Raw genomic sequence first — 16786 nt, 5'->3', positions numbered from 1 at the left:
AATCGCTCGGCTCTTCGCCAATCGTCGGCGCGACGATAAAGTCTTATTAAGTCTCGGCAAACGGGTTTCATCCCGCGCGCCGTCTGTATGTATTCCGGGTGAAGTTACGTTTATTTCATAAAGGCGCTCTCTCTCTCTCTCTCTCTCTCTCTCTCTCTCTCTCTCTCTCTCTCTCTCTCTAACCCTCTACAGCCCACTGTAATTCTGAAATTTCATCATTATCTCCAATATGAGTGTTGTTCCTGCTTTGACCGATGTGACGTGAAAGTCATAATATGGCTACTTTTTCTCTTAAAGTAAATCAGTGAAACATTATTGAAAGCAGTGAATATACACTGATTCGCAGTTATAAATATAGCACTGAAACTGCTCAGTGTTATAATTATAACTGATATCAGTGACTATTCACTGATTCACTTTAAAAGAGTTCTTTTAGTATGTTTGCAGATAATAAGTACCAACAGTTAAGTACTTTGGTTTTAAACATCCTATGAACATGAAAAATTTGTTAAACATAAGTAATTAATTTGGGCAATAGAAGATTAAATACCAAAACAATTAAATAGAATTAATACCAAAACAATAAAAATGCCTATGATTGTGTCCAGACGTTGCTTTTTTACCTCATCATCGTGCCAATTATCAGTTATCGAATGTGTTGGAATGATTCTTCATTGGTCCCTTAAGACCGACGAAATCTGCAGGGTTGATGCAGAAGCAAAATTTCAGAACTCGGATCATTTCGCGAGTAACGTCAACCCCGCCGTTTCCCTGCGAAACACGACTGTGCACACGACACGGGTACACAGGCCGTCGTTGTCGTCGTCGGCGATCGAAAGACCGCCGTCGCATTTCGCATTATTTCCCGGCAGCGCGACATTCCCCGCGTTTTAGTGCCGAGGTTAGCCCGGCCATCAGCGTCGCGGCGTGATATTTACGGTTCCGCTTATACCGTACGGCTTACACGCCGTTGCATTATTGACGCGGCCAGTAAAAACGATTCCACCTACCCCGAGCCACGGCTGGTAATAGTCGTTCGCCGCAGCCCGGGCCGCCGGCACCGACGCGAATTTCAAGGCGCGCATCGCGCAACTTGCGCACGCGTCAGCAGCGTATAAGAAATTCGCGAAGAAACGCTCGTACGCGCTCGCCCTGTTAACGGGGTTAATTACCAATCGCCCTTTCGCCGCTCAACCCGTCCGCAACAACATCGTAGATGAGAGAGGAAGAGAGAGAGAGAGAGAGAGAGAGGGAGGGAGAGAGAGATATCGTCCTCCGGTTGTTGGCGCCGACCTCACCTTACTGTACGAGAGCACGCACACACTGCAACGCCGATATAATAATTCACTGGGCATTAGAATAATCTATAGCGCGCTTTACACTTTGCGAAATCTCGCGGCCCGATAATTTCTGCGTTAATTTATTCGCCAAATGCCGACACCCGTTATTATGAATGGATGAGTAATGTACCCCAATCTATTATGCCGACGGGATCTTGAGGTCCCCTAACGTCATAACAGCTCGTTATTGCAAACGGAGGGAGGGAAACGTAAAAACACGTACAGCTCGACGGGACCGTCACCGGCCGCCGCAATTAAAAACGTCGAGAGCGTTTTATGGCTTTATACTCGAGATTTATTGCTTTAATTTACAGATGTTTACCCGTTTTCGGGAGGACGCGCGGCGAAATTGCACGAGCGGCATGGAACGTTAACCGTCACACCAGGAGACGTCTTTAGGGGGGAGAAGGGAGGGAGAGAGAGAGAGAGAATGCGCTTAATTAGAAACACGGGAATTAAAATAATGTCATTGTTCCACGTTTAATTCGCAAAGATAAATAAACGCTTGTCAGTCACAGCGAATAAATTAAAAATTCCGTCCAACAACCTGCAGCATGCGCGACACGTTCTGTCGATTATTTTTGTAATCATGCATTATCGAAAACAATTAAAGCCGGCACGACGACAACGGAACGAGCAATTAGCGCGTTCGAGCTCTCTTATTTTGGGGATAAAAAGGTAGATTCGAGCTCTCGTCACGATTTTGAATAACAATTTCTCTATAGATTTATTCCTCGAGGTGAAAAAGTGCCATTTCCCGGACAAAAGCTACGCCACGAGTCTATTGTCCGAAAAAACGACAGTCTTTCGCTCAAAACTGAACCGAAAAAAAGCTGTTGTTAAAAACTGCTCGCGCTCCGGAACCAACCCCCGGCTCCGTTACGTTAACTCACTTGTAAATCAATTTCGAAAATTCCGTATACTTCCGTATATCGTGGAACTTTGTGAGAGGAATTTTAGATTACCGTTGTGTTTCACGAACTTTGGCTCGCGAGAATTAAAAGGGGAGTTGTGGATTAAAAAAATTCTAAGCTTCCTCACTTCCCGTCGCTTAAATTACGCGTAACACACGCGCGACATTTTAAAGCCGCTGTGCCGAGATACAACGATGTCGAGAAGGGGTTGAGAACCGAAAGACAACCGTGGCCGCGCTTTCGAAGTGACTCGGCAAGCGACGAAAGCTCGCGCAAACGCATGGGAAAAATAAACATTAGCTAGAATCACCAGAAATGGAGTGCCGGTGGTGGACTTTTCGCCTCGGATTTACATCACATTTAATTATACCGCGCATTAATGCTCTTTCTCTCTTTCTCTCTCTTTATGTCCCTTGATATTTTAGGCGTAACAGTCTCTTCATGTTGACGGTTTATATTCCGGAACAGTATTACACGCGGCGCATCGTTTAAATTTCGAGGAGGAGAGCAAGGCATTTCCGTCTCGAAATGTCGCGCGCTTTTTCCTTCTTTCAATTTTTCCACTTAGTACGAAAGTAACAAAGATTATTTAATATTTGGTAATTTAATATTTTCCTACACACGCAGGCAACAAATAACACACACGGACCGATCTACGAGAAGAAGGGAAACGCCATGCGTGCAAATACGCGCCATTTATTTTCGCCTCTTTGCGAATCACGAAATAACGAAAGAACGGCATGTTCAATTAACGCTTCTTCGTTGTGTTGCAACGTCCGTATTTTTATCTCCCGATTACGAGAACACGCGTCCTCGTTACACGTATGTGTAACGTACAATTTTCTTCCCGCAGTTCATTACTGACGACCTGCCGGGCCACATCGACCGCAGAACTGCCGCGACCCCATAACGGTATCTAGCCTGTCGGCGTTAATTTATTAGCGACTCGCGATTCAAGCGACTCGTCCAAGCGCGAGTTACAGCGGCGCGACCGTGTGCAACCGCAATTATTCGCGGAGACGTCGAAACGGAGACGCGCGAGGAGCTTAGAGCTCGTCGGGCTGGGAATTATCCTTGGGAACGCGAAACGACCGGCGAACAAAACGTGGAAAAAGAAGCGACGTCGTCGTCGTCGTCGCGGAACGTCACCCTCCTCCCGCAGCCGTGCTTCTCTCGTTCCTCCCTCTTTCTCCTCGGCCTTGCGAAAGTAACGAGCCGCGATCTTTAGAGCTCGCGTCCTCCTCACAATGACGAAGCTCGTTCGCTCGCTCGCGACGCGGGCGCGCGCTCCACTTTAAAAAAAAAAAAAGTCCCAGCAGAGGCAAACAACGATACATTCGTGAGCGACGCAGCGCTTGTCAGCCTGTCGCGTTCCTTTCATCCTCCCGGCGGGAGTGATGCGTCCGTGTGTGCGTGCGCGTTTTACACGTCGGTAGCGCGCGCCGCGACCTCGTCACGAGATTGCACCGCACGGATTACCGTGGAAGCACGTGGCGTCATAACGCGCGCGGGATGACTGTCGCAGTGCACGAGAGCGAGATTCTCTCTCTTTCTTTCTCTCTCTCTCTCTCTCTCTCTCTCTGTCTCTCCATTTCTCCGTCCGCCTCTCCGTCCTCCCTCGATTCGCGCGATCCCCGTATCCTCCCCCGCACCGTCGGCGAAATCGAATGTTTGCATGAGCTTCCGCTAAGCCTGCCGCCGCACGGCGCATTGATCCGGGACGTCTCTAAAGATGCAATTGTAGCGCGACGCCCAAGTTGTAATTGAGGCAATGGACGGAATAAGGGCGCGCAAACGTTAGTTATTACAGGGCGTTGTCGAGCCATTTGGCTCTCGCGAGGTTGCGCGCGCGACGTCGCTGGTTTCCAGGTGCGCGACGAAATCACCCCCCTTTGGTTGCCGGCCGGCCGGCCGCACGATCGAGAGGTCCGCAGCCTCCCGTGCGGCAATTACACGCGAGGAGGATTAAAATAACGCGACTCTGAGCCTGCGACTTATAATAACGTCCCGCTGTCGTTACGAGGATCCCACGGGCGGAGTTCGCGGTCCACATAGACACATCTACGTTGCTAATTGAGTTACGTCTCCATTGCGTTTTTGAACGTGGGCCCTACGGAGGTAGACTGAGCTCTAGCAAATGTTGCCTCAACGTTTATTAGATCTAGCAATTAACGTTAATGCCTTAACGTTTATTAGCTTTAGCATTTAACTACTAAACTTAACATTTACTAGACCAAGTCGTCGTGCCATTGTGTGTCGCGATACAATAATATGATTGCAACATAATGTCAAGCTGTCAAAATGACAGATGAGCGGAATAATCAAGAGTCATGTAATGTATACACATATCTAGACGCGATATGATCGATTAAAGAGGAGCTCTGGCCAACATTACAAAAAAAAATCAGTCCGTGCAATTTGAAGCGGGACAATCGAATTTTAGGCTTGTATCTGGCGGGCTATACTGTCCCAATTTTTTTTCGATAAAATTTTCGTCTTCCTTTAATCTCTAGTTTGTATAAAACCAATGCAAGATTTAGTTCAACGAGACTACCATAAAACTGATCCAATACATTACTGCCCGTATCTATCGTCTGATCTGTTTAACTTCTGACTAACTTAAATTTATTTAAGATGAAATTTTTCGTATTATACGATTCACTTTCTGATTGAAAGGACATTTATATTATACGTACAATTGCACTTCAGTTTCAATTTTGTAAGGTTTGTAGTTTGAACTCTCACGTCAGATTGTTGAGCTGACTCGATTGTTACTCAATTTGATACGGATGTACGGACGTAGACTGTCCAATAAAACTTGCGCAATCCTGACGCATGGTTCTTTTTGCTGGATTTTTTTCAGCGCAGTAAATGTTAAGGCTTCATCGAAGTTTGGTCTACACATTTCACATCGACACGTGTGCAAAACGTATCGAAACGCAAAAAAAAACAAATTTAGAGCGAATAACCGAGCGCGGCATCGCACGCGCGGGCCACACGAGAAATTCAGAGATTAATTATGCAAAATTTCAAGCGAGAGCTTTCCACGAGGCACCAAAAAGAGCCGATTGAAACTTTGCAGTCTGGCTTAAATAGCGCGAGCGGTTAATGCGTTTCAGAAACGTGAGGTCGCGAAGCTGTTCACGAGCGAGTACATTCGCTAATTGTACGCCGCCAAATTGAGACGCAGCTGAATTTCTGAAGATGCAATTGCCGCGCTGCGAAATTCCTAATTAAGCCAATAGCGCGGGCCGGGGTAGGGAATAAAGCCGCGACGTAACGTCGATGATAAATTTCCGCGGTGATTAAAGTTGAGCTATTAACGAAATGCGCGCACCGGCGTCGTTTGCTATCCGTTGAACATCTGTTACCGCTTGTTTACTTAAAGCTATCGTACATTTCTAACGCGCGGTAACATCGACTCGATCCCTCGAACGGGATAATATTTGCAAAACTCGCCGCGGATCGACAGCAGCCGCACGCGACAGTCGTAAGGGCGCATGGCAGGACCGCGCGATAGCCGCAAATATAATACGCCGGCCGGATTTTCGCATCCCCCGCTCCCTGTCGCTAATTAACTCGGCGCCTAGTCGTTATGAGATTTTAGAATGACGAGTCGGACACCGCGTGTTTGAGATGCGCGGTGCGCTATTGAAAGTTCGGAATCGCTAGTTAACTCGCCGTTTACCGAGGCTGTAACGCGCAATTCTGCCGGAACGGCAGACATGACGAACTAGGTGAAACAAACATCGAACGGCTAATAACTTCTTGAAACGCGCGCAAGATGTGCATCCGGAAAATTCGCCAACTTTAGGATTTGCCGTCGTCCTCGTCCGTTTTCCGTATGCCCGGCCGTTCGTCGCTACCTGAAGTGCATCGGGAATCGCGCTCCAGCTCTATTTGCGCAGAGAGACCGACTCGAGCCACTACTTCGAATTATGTCCCGGCCATATCATTTGGCGACTCGAGTCGCGTGGCGCAAAACAGCTAACTACGACGAGTAACGATCCTCCAAAGTAAGCAATTAAGGCCGCGGCGCTGACTCACCGCCGCCCTGCCCTCGCGCCCCCGTGGCGCAGCCCCGATGCAAATTTCGCGCGAAAAGAAGCCCGGCGTAAGTACTTCGTCGAGGAATTCTTCACGGTTCGCTCTACACTTTTTCGTCAAAGACGTCGCGGCTGATTCGATTTTAGTTGGATAACTCGCCCGCCGCTTCCACCGTGAAATTCAATAACGATACTCGATAACGACTCGTAAACTCTCTCTCTCTCTATCCTCCCCCCTTCCGCTTTCTCTTTCTCTTCACTTTTCTCTAACAGCGGCTCGTCCATGGAAACGACGAGTATACAAAAACAGTCGTATAAGGCCAGTGAGTAATACGATATAAATGGCCATGTATGGAGAATACGTACAACGTAAATCGATCATGTAAACTCACGTCGTCTTTTGTCAATAGCCCTGCCATTATGTCTCCTCTCCTTAACGTCATCGTGCGCCTTCTTCGCACGTTTCGCCGGGGCCATTATTGCGTCATGTTCCGGCGAAGCCGACACCATTAATTAGACTTAAACGGCGGAAACAGTCGGACGTATTCAGGTAGAATTTCGATCATTATTCAAGCAAACGAACCTAGCCGCCGGGCTAAGAGAGTCTCAAAAATGTCAGGCAACGTCGCGGTGTTTTCGCATCGGAGATGTATGTGCCGCTTCGAGTATTTTGTGCGCAAATTTTTCGCAACTCCACCAACGCCCCGAGTAAAATAACATAATTTTTAGAGGCAAAACATCCTCTATGCAGAATCGCGATCTCCAAATATTCGGAGCAGTCTTGTCTTGTCTGTAGGAAGTGTCGCAAATAAGAAGACCATCGAGCGATCATTTAAAAGAAGGAAGAAGGGAAAACGATTCCAAGCAGATTGCTACTCCTCGATCGACTTTAGACAACCAGTTTGCTCTCGAAAATTGCGATGAGCTCGACTCGGTTGTTAACCCGTCATTGGCAAGATGGAATCTGCTGCATTTCTTTCTTCTTTTAGTTGTATTTTTATAATTTCTCAAACTTTATATCTCTCATGCCTCTGTGAAATACTGAGATTTAATAACAGCTAACAAAAAAAAATTCTGAAGATATTACAAAGGTTTAAAGAGAACGGAATGCATGGGATCTCACAGACTCCACCTTTCCGACGACGGATTAATAATTTCGAGTTACGCGTAACTTCGTCAGCGACGATTTCTTTCGTCAGCGCGGAACGGCGGTAATTCGACGGCAGATCCGCGAGCGGCGTCGCTGGAACATCCGTCGGTAGACTCTCTAATGGCAGAGAGACAGAATTAATTATACGCGACGGTATTAATCACCGATCGCGCATTACTTTGAATTCGAGCTAACGCGGTACAATCCTTCGGCGGAAGACCAGGAGACTAATTATGATGGAATGACTCGCATCTCCCTCTCTCTCCTCTGCCTCACTTTCTCTTCCTCTCGACGTCTTCCGCGTTTGCGCCTCTTGCCGGCAGCTTCGCTGCCCGGATGAAATTTTGCACGCGGTGCACAACTGCGGTTACACAACGCGCGCGCGAGCAGCCGCGGATTTCGCGATAGACACGCCGGTCTCGGGCGTGTGTATCTCTCGTTGAGGGTATCTCGTTGGATAAAAACCCAAGACAAACGATCGTGCACGAGGCCCGCGCAAGTGCCCGCGAGTAGAGCGCAATGTTTCCTTCAAATTTAGATCCGTTTTTCAATTTGCGAAATTCTTCCGCGGCACACGTCCGCGGGCTTTAATTAAAATCACGAAGATTAATTGTAACGCGCCGAGGTGCGAATCGCCGCTTCGGACCGAGTTTTACGATCGCGCGGCTACTAATTTCCGGCGTTTGCTATTTCGTTGTACATAATTAACGCGGACATTTCAAGGTATAATCTGTCACGCTTTAATTGCGAACGGCGTACCGCGCGCACGAGCGCGACTGTCGCGAATGGGGAGGCTCGTCCTGACTATTCTACGCGTCGCGAGGTCTCGTCAAAATGGATCAATTTCACGAGAAATTCGAAGGGGGTGAGATACTCTCTGGGGATACATCCCGTGCTGATCAGAAATCTGAGAAGGATGGGAAAGTCACGCGGCACGGATTGGAAGTATTAAGTAAGTGGACGGACTTACCATTTCGGGGCTGAACTGCACACGGCGGCTAATCAGAACAGTATAAATACGACGTTTGAGCGCCTGTGGCCAGGCGAGTAGTGGACCTAGCTGGCGTAAAGGGTTAATTTAATGGAGGCAAAGAACGCCTGAACGCCTGTGGCTAACCCCCGGCTGGACCTACCAGCAGTGGAGTTAACCCTTTGCTATCCGACTGGGAGTATCCGACTGGGAGAATTACAGCGGAAACGGATGCGGGCATTCTATTTAGACGTCTAACATTCCACTCGATATCTTATGCAGCGTTATGCGCTTGAGCGCGCTCAAACCGTTCCAACTGTGAAAACTGTGCCGCGATACAATTGTTTGTCTGTGCGACTAAGAGATTTAGACAGATAAGAGGGATTAACATCACCTTCACATCACACACAGAGATAACGAGAGCAGCGTTGACAAAGGGAGATGCAGGAAGGTGAGATCGACATCGCGGTACATCTCTCGCAACGCGACAGATTCATTTATCGTTGGTTATGATTAGCACAACAACGAGGTTTCCCGGAATCGTCTCGCGGAAGAGTCGCTAGACGCGGCTTGTCTGTCAGAGAAGCCTCGGAGCGCAAGTATTTTCTTAATTACCGGAACAACTCGAGAGGTCGTGCGCCGCGCTGACGGATTATGTCGCTGCAGAATGAATTCTGATCCGCCGCGAGCTCGCGGCTCGAATAATCGCGAAAATAGGCGCGCAAACAGGAGACAGCGGAACGAACGGGCGGTGCGGTATGCGTTTACGCGGCGGGCCGATGCGACGCGACGGCACGCACAAAACGGAGATTAATATCGCCGTAATTCGTTGGACAAATATTTATTTCGTGCTTAATTAATCGTTAGCTTTTAATGGTCGTGCCATATTTCCCGGCTTGTTTGGCCGTCCGCGCGGCGCCACGGCCATTCTATTATAAATTATAACAGCCCACTATTAGACGGCCGTGCCGCTTTTATCGCCGAACGCCATGAATTATCAGTGTTGACCTTCGCTCGTCCAAACCGCCGGCGCTTCGAAAAAGATCGTGCGCAATTAACATCCGCGCCGAAATGGTGCCAAACCGCCGATAGCCGTTCCCCCTCCACCTTCTATCGCCTCCCCCCCTCTCTCTCTCTCTCTTTCTCTCGCTCGCAAAATATTTCCGCGGCGGGGTAACATTTTCGATTCGCTTTTAGCGGGACACGTGCGCGCGCTTGGCTATCGCGTATTTTACACGCTTCCGCAGCCAGAAACTAGAAGCCGCGCATTCTAATAATCGCCCTCGCGGCGTGTTCTCGCATTATTATCGCGGCATGCGCGCCACTCTGCGCTCTCCGCCGCCCTACCGCCCTACCGGCGTGAAAGAGGTGCGAGGAGAAGACGTTCGCGTTCACGAAGGCATTACTCGCGCGATAGTGAGATCCTTCCGGGCGCGAACAACGCGCCACAAAGCATGTCGAGGCCGTCCAAACGCGCCAGGATCACGCGCGAATGGAGGAGCATCGAATGATTCGAAGAAATCTCCATCCCGTGTACTCCTTCGCTTGCTGCGCGTTCCCGACACGACGGAACGAGGTCGGGAGAATATCGCGGTCGTCGGTGCGCGCGAGTCCCCCGCGGAGGCCTTACCCCACCCCCGGGGCTGGCACCACCCCGTTCCGCCGCTGACTATACCGGTGGTGGTTGCCTGGCCATAGTCACGCTAGCACTACTAATTGCATGTCCGACCAAAGTATATCACTACCACTGCCACCCATCGTGGCCCGCCCAGCGCACTGAATCCGCTCGTTTCGCCGCACGTACTATTCAGTATTCCTCTCCCTCAGGCGCCTTCTCCCTTTCCCTCCTGACCACCTATCACTCCTCTCTCAGTGACTCACTCACTCACACACACATACACACACTCTCTGCTTTTCTCTGTCGCCTTCGCACTCGCTTCCCGTGCATTTTCACCCCTCTCCATCAAGAGAGAGCCCCGGATACTCGTATCTCGTACGTTTTAGAACGTCGCGGTATTACCGCACATGGAAGTTGAGCCTCCGCTTTATTCGAGTTATTCGCGACTGTTTTGATTAGGTTCGTCGCGCGGCAGAGCCCTCGTCGCGACAGGCGGCGGCGGCGGCGGTTTGGATTTAGTTCCCTATCCGCCAACTTTTGCCACGCTCCTTGTTGCATCGCGGAATGATAACCCGAGTCATAGGATCCGGCTCGCATTTACATCGCGGCCGATCGTTTCCCCGGGACTGATTAGTATCGTAATAACGCGCGCGCGATTCGGTTTCGCGCCACAGCGATCCAATTTCCGTCCAACTCTCGCGACGCTTTTGTTCCCGCCGTCCGTCGGAATTGTCCCGCCCGACGAGAAAAATCTCTTCATCCTGTGCTCTTCCTGCATCTTCGAAAATGCACGAGACAGTTCTGCGCCGTTTTGTTCTCTAAACTTTTCGCATTCTATGGGATTTTACGTTCGCGCGCGCGCAACTTCTCAGACAAATCATCGTTCCACACATCTCTTTCGCTATTCGTACAAAAAAGTGAAAACCTTAGCTTACTCTACGGTTACTTCGACTCAATGAGCTCGTTTGTTCCGTTCACATCTTTCCTTCAGTTACAAGACGAACCGATATATTTCCTCGTACTTTGTCGAAGACGTTGCGCTCAATGTTTTACTTTCCGGCTATTAAGAATAAAAAAAGCATAGTCAATATAAAACGTCTGTTGTACGATGATGCAACAAGAACAACAGAAAGCGCGACGACTCTCGCGGAGTCTTATTAACATAGCCGCTATCAGGAAGCTTTCTCTCCTCCTCTTTCAGAGAAGAACACCGTACAAGAGGATCTTAGAAAAAAAGAAGCTCTCCCCTCGCGATATCTTGTCCACGGAAGCTGTAAGCGATCTATTAACTTTCCTCAACCTCCGTCCCTGCCCTCTCCGCTCTTAACTTTTAATTATCGGCGACGAAACATGCGCCGAGTCTATTCGCGCGTCCTCGATCATGTCGTCGAGGCGCGAGCGAGCTGTGATGGTATAGCACTCTCTCATCAGCCCTACACAACCTTCCGTCGTCACCCTCGCTTCCCGCCCGCGAGACTTTGTGCTCACCGTCTCTGTCGTCTTTACGTGTGCAATTAATATTGTAATATTCCGTCATCAACGTGAGGTCTGTCCGTCCGCCCGACGACGCTCCGCGCGCGCAACCCTTTCAGTTCCCTCGTCGATTGGCCGCGCGATACCCACCCACCCTCCCTCCCTCTCTTTCACTCGTAAATTGCCGTCTCTGTTGTCGTCGAAAGTCCTCTCTGGCACGTTTGTTTTCTAGTCTAGACGAAGGGTATCCGCGCGTCGAATTACGCGCGGAAGGCACAATTACCTTTGAACGGTTAAACGCTCGCGCGATCCGCTTTGTCCGCGCCCTTCGAGAGCTTTTCCCGAAGAGGGTGGCGGCCGTTGCGTCGCCATTAATCCGAAGTGAGCGCACGTTTCGTCTCGCTTCTCCTCGCCTCGCGGCGCCGTGGGCGCTTCTCCGGCGAGTCGGATTTACAATGCGCATGATAAATAATTCGGTGCTCCGCGGAACGGAATAATTTGTTATTACTCCGACCATATATATTCGGCCGTTCTCGATTTTCTTACCCAGCTTCGCTTCGCCTCGCCTCGCCTCGTGCCGCACGTTACGGGCGCTTCGTGCAATCGCTATCGCGTAAATCGCCACTCGAGAGCACTAATTTCACCGTCTTCGCCGCGCGCGTTCGATGCGATAGAATAATGAAATATACCGCGCTCGTGCGGAACGGGCTGGCGTGTAATGTTCGCGATACGCTCGATGAATTAAATATGCAAAGGAGCGGACAAGATTAACAAGAGGCGCGGGGACAACACACTGAACGGAGAGATCAAAGGACGCGCGCGCGCGCTCCAAGATATCCTGCCGTGATAATGGCTAATGAAGGATTCGCACTGCGTCCGACGTTCGACGTACGACGTCTGATATGCACTGCTAGCAACACCGTTCCGCCCTTGTTGCCCATCAAATCATGAACGAAGATTGACTACATTGACAATGAACAGCGGAACGCAGACAGAATTTGTTTGTAGGGGCTTTACGCGATGACAGTTTATTCTACAGCACTTATCGTGTACACAGAAAAATTCGTCTGATACCAACTCTCCCCATACGATGAGCTGTGCGTTAAAGAATAAACTGCACGTACTCAATACCACAACCATTCACTGAGCGCTTAGAGAGCTCTTGAACCTGATTGTTTTGTATTCTTTCGGATTTCATCAAGATCTAAAATTATATTAGACCCAAGAACTCATCGAGCGCTTTGTGAGCAGTTGTGGTACTGAATGCACCCATTGTCAGCATATAAAATTCCCAGAAGACATATTCTATCTACGTTCGGTTACTCATTGCCAATGTAGTCCATTCTCGTTCATCATTTGATGAGCAAGGGCAGAATGATATTGCTGGCACTGGCATGTACATGTCGGACGTCGGACGTCGTATGTCGGACGCGAATCCTCCATAACGGTCCGATCCGTTAACGCACTTCTTTAAATCAATTGCGTACCGCACGAGGTTACAACCTAACAACGTAATGAACGGACTTAATCCTACTGGGCCACAATTCATTTACAGAACAGCGTACCATCGGTGCACGCTTTGTTCTTTGTTATCCGCGGAATTAGCTTCGCTCCCTTTCCTTTTTCCTTTCTCTCTGTAACGCGGCCCTTTCGAGCTCGCACACTCGTTTTCTCGGCGAGTGCGGGTCGGTGTCGAATTCCATGAAAGCCGCGATTTAGCTTTGAACGACCAGCGTCGGACGCCTACGTTCTCTTTCTCCCTACCACCACCCCATCCACCTGCCTGCCTGCCTGCCTGCTTGCCTGCTGCTGGCTCTCTCGCCCTGTGCACCCCCTGTGTGTTTGCAACGGCATTTCCTGCCTGCACCCTCCCTGCGGAGCGATTAATCCGATGAGGAACTCGCGACGTTTTCCGCGCACGTTCGCCGTTAGCCTCACAGAAATTTCTCGCGCACGAACGTCCCATCCCTCGCATTAGCGCGGCCGCGTAATCAACGCGCGCGCCCGCTTTCTTCGGCCGCTTTAATTATCTTCTTAACTACGTGTCATTAATGCCGTAGCACTCACAATTAACGGCGAATCTCGCCCCGTGCCGTTCTTCGTTACGATATCCATCCGCGGGAGCTTTGTCCTTTATTGTCCGTGAAACTATCCTACGCCTCCGGCGTCGCGCGCGGTTCTCGTTTTCACAGTGCGACCACCGCCAGTTCGAATTTCACGAAAACCACCGCGATTTACCTTTGTAAACACATCCGATGCATCCTCTCGTTCGCGCGCCGCCTCGCTCTATCCCTTTGCTCGCACACGTACCGGTCAATCTGTCCGTCACCGATGCGCTTCTAACGAATAACGTTATATATCGCGATTTCTCGTGGTTCTCCGACTCTTTTCATTTCTTCCAGAGAGAGATATGGAAATTTGGAAGTTTCTTGCACGCAAGTAAGTAGACAAGTCGCTTTCTTGTCCGCTCTGAGATTTTTCTCGGGCTCCCAACGAACGTATAACGAACAATTTGCACTTTTATCTTCTCTATTTTTTGTTCCGCGTTTATTGGGCGAAGAGATACTTTAAATTCGCGAATTTGACAGTTTGCAAACCACGTTTCATGCGCTTTGATGATTCACGATAAACGAATCTTTTGATAGTAATTTTTCTACTGTCAACGACGAAATTGCTCTGCCTTTGTATCTTATTTCTCTTCACGTGCCCATTTTCTAGCGGAAAGTTATGCAAATTCCATGAAAGCCGCGACTTACCTCTATAAACAACTCAAAGGACGATCTTTTATTTTTGGTCGCTCTGCTTCTCCTTCCATTCTTCTTCGTTACACTCGCGCGAGCAGATTTTTCGATTAACGTGCAAGCTACGCACGTTTGAATTACGTTTCTAACGAAACATGCGATTGTACAAAAATGCAAAATCGGAGAGCCGCACATATATATATATATATATATATATATATATATATATATATATATATATATCCATTTAATGTACACCTGACATCTCATATCTTTTCGCTCATCAGTCCGCATTAAGCATATTTCGCAATCGTCTTAAACCACTCATTGCACTCTACATTCCTCACCTTCTGCATGTTAAAGCTTTCGCGTATCAGCTTTCAAGTATTCCGTGTGTAATATAGGTAAAGGGAGAGAATAAATTATAAAACGGATTATAAAATATTTAAGAGTGGAATCGATATTATACATTCTTTTCCTCCATTGTATCCAGCTACGTCTATTCATACATTAAAGTATCGTTTTATCGTGGTTAATCGAGTCTGACTCGCGTCGTTTACGTAATACCATCGAAATCGCTGGTATCGGTGATCCCTCGGCAACGAATTTTCCGCATCGAGCGCGCGCAACTACCTCGCTCTTCAGTCGTCTCTCCTCATTCCCCAAGAAGTACCCCCTATCTCGACGGGAAAGGCACGTCTAACAAATTCCAGTAAGAGCCGCGATTTACCTTTGTAAACATCCAAAGGGTGCGCGATCCTCTCTCTGTTCTCGCCTCGCTCTTCATCCATCTCCATCTCCCTCTCTCTCTCTCTCTCTCCCTCTCTCTACCCTCTTCCGCCCTCTTTCCTTTCCACCCCATCCTGGCAGGCGTTCTCTCGCCTGACGCGTATCGCGATTAATCCGCCGTTCGAGCGCGAACGCTCGGCCATGCCCGGCACCGGAAAAGAGCTGTGCGCTCCAACTTCCGGTTCTCGCCTGGCGGGGCGGCGGCTACGACGTGAGAACGCCGAGATATCTCGAGTACGATATACACGATGGCGACCGCGATGCACCGGTTCTTTGTACCCGGTGCGGCACGCCACGGATAACGTCGCCGTTTTATTTCTTCGTTACGTTTAATTAACCCTTTGACGCTGATCTCGCCGCGCCGATGCTCGCGCGCGCTGATGTGCCGCCGCACACTTCCGGCCGATCGAAGCGCGCCCGCATTTTCGACGGAGATCTACTCGCGGAAAGCCGGGGAATCTGGAGCACGATAACAACGCGCTTAGCCGTGGCTTAATATCGCGACAGTCGAGCCCGTCAGATTCGATTATTATCAGAAGCGATCCCACCCCCAACACCATTTGCGAATAATCCGTCAGAACCGAGCGTGCGGAATAACCAGATTGGACTAACTACTTCCAACCCCTCCTCTCTCCTTCTCCTTCTCCCGAAGGAGGGACCGTGATCATTTTCACGGACGCGCTAGTCAACGAAATTCTGCAATTTTCTAAATGTTCTCGTGGAACTCGCCAACATTGAATCGACCTCTCATACGTGTGAAATTCTCTCCTGCGGGACACATGTTACGCACCAGCGTCGTGTCTTGAAAGATTCTTCACTCTGCTCTGCACGAAACACGAAAGGAAAAACGGTCTCTAGCTGTACATATATCTTCCAGGTATAATGACCGTCATTACCGGTTCACGGTTACCCTCGCACACACGAGACGACGCGTAGGTAAGTAACGACTGTTCCCCTTCGCGGCACGGCTCAACCCCGCATCGATTCCGCTCGCGAAGCCGTGACGGCAAAGCGAGCGAGCGAGCAAGAGAGAGAGAGAGAGAGAGAGAGGACAAGAGCATGAGACAGAGAGAGAGAGAGAGAGAAAGCTGGCTCTCACACGAGGCTCTCCGCGCTTTTCGCGTGAGCGAGCGTGCTCGGTCACCGTGCTGAGTCGCCCGGTAAGTGCCCATTCGTGCGGGTGTACGTAGGACGTGTGTCCGCCGCGGTACATTCGTGCGAACCGGCGCGAACACCACGTGAGTTCTGTGAGTGAGCTCCGCGCGCCGCGCCGCGCCGCGCCGCACCGCGTCGCACCGCTCGCTTTATTAATGGCCCGCAAAGCTCCGAGTTACACCAATTTCTCCCACGAACTCTGTTATTTCGAGCACGAGCACTCGGTGGGCAGCCAGGCGGGCAGGCGGGCGCCACCCTAGCGACGTAGCGAGCCGCACCTCGCCTCGCCGCGACGCGCCGCGCCGCGCGGCACAACGACTCGAAATGCTTGGCCGCTAAATGGAAAAAGTGCAGCTTGCAAATTACACGACCGCGATTACCGCCAACCGATAATTACGCGGCGATCGTACTCCGAGCCGGCTCGTTAATGACCCCGCTTTGTAACGCCGACTGATCGGGACGCGCGCGACTGCCGAAATTGAACATTTCTCTCTTCGAACGCGCGTAATTAATACGTCTGCTCGACTGTTACACTCTCCCTCCCTCCTCACTCTTTTTCTCTCTTTCTCTCTCTCTCTCTCTCTCTCTCT

At 49.8% G+C, this 16786-nt stretch overlaps 1 protein-coding gene across 8 annotated transcripts in view; it reads right to left on the bottom strand.

Annotated features, from left to right (window-relative positions):
- Nucleotides 1–16786, bottom strand: part of LOC116850399 (nephrin-like) — a 539959-nt gene that overhangs the window by 431320 nt on the left and 91853 nt on the right. The window lies entirely within an intron of this gene.

The sequence above is a fragment of the Odontomachus brunneus genome, unplaced genomic scaffold (assembly GCF_010583005.1).
Source record: "Odontomachus brunneus isolate Ranch 3 - 2012 unplaced genomic scaffold, Obru_v1 Obru_scaffold_144, whole genome shotgun sequence".
Taxonomy (NCBI): domain Eukaryota; kingdom Metazoa; phylum Arthropoda; class Insecta; order Hymenoptera; family Formicidae; genus Odontomachus; species Odontomachus brunneus.
The sequence above is the reverse complement of the archived record's forward strand: the minus strand, read 5'-3'. Positions and strand labels throughout refer to the sequence as shown.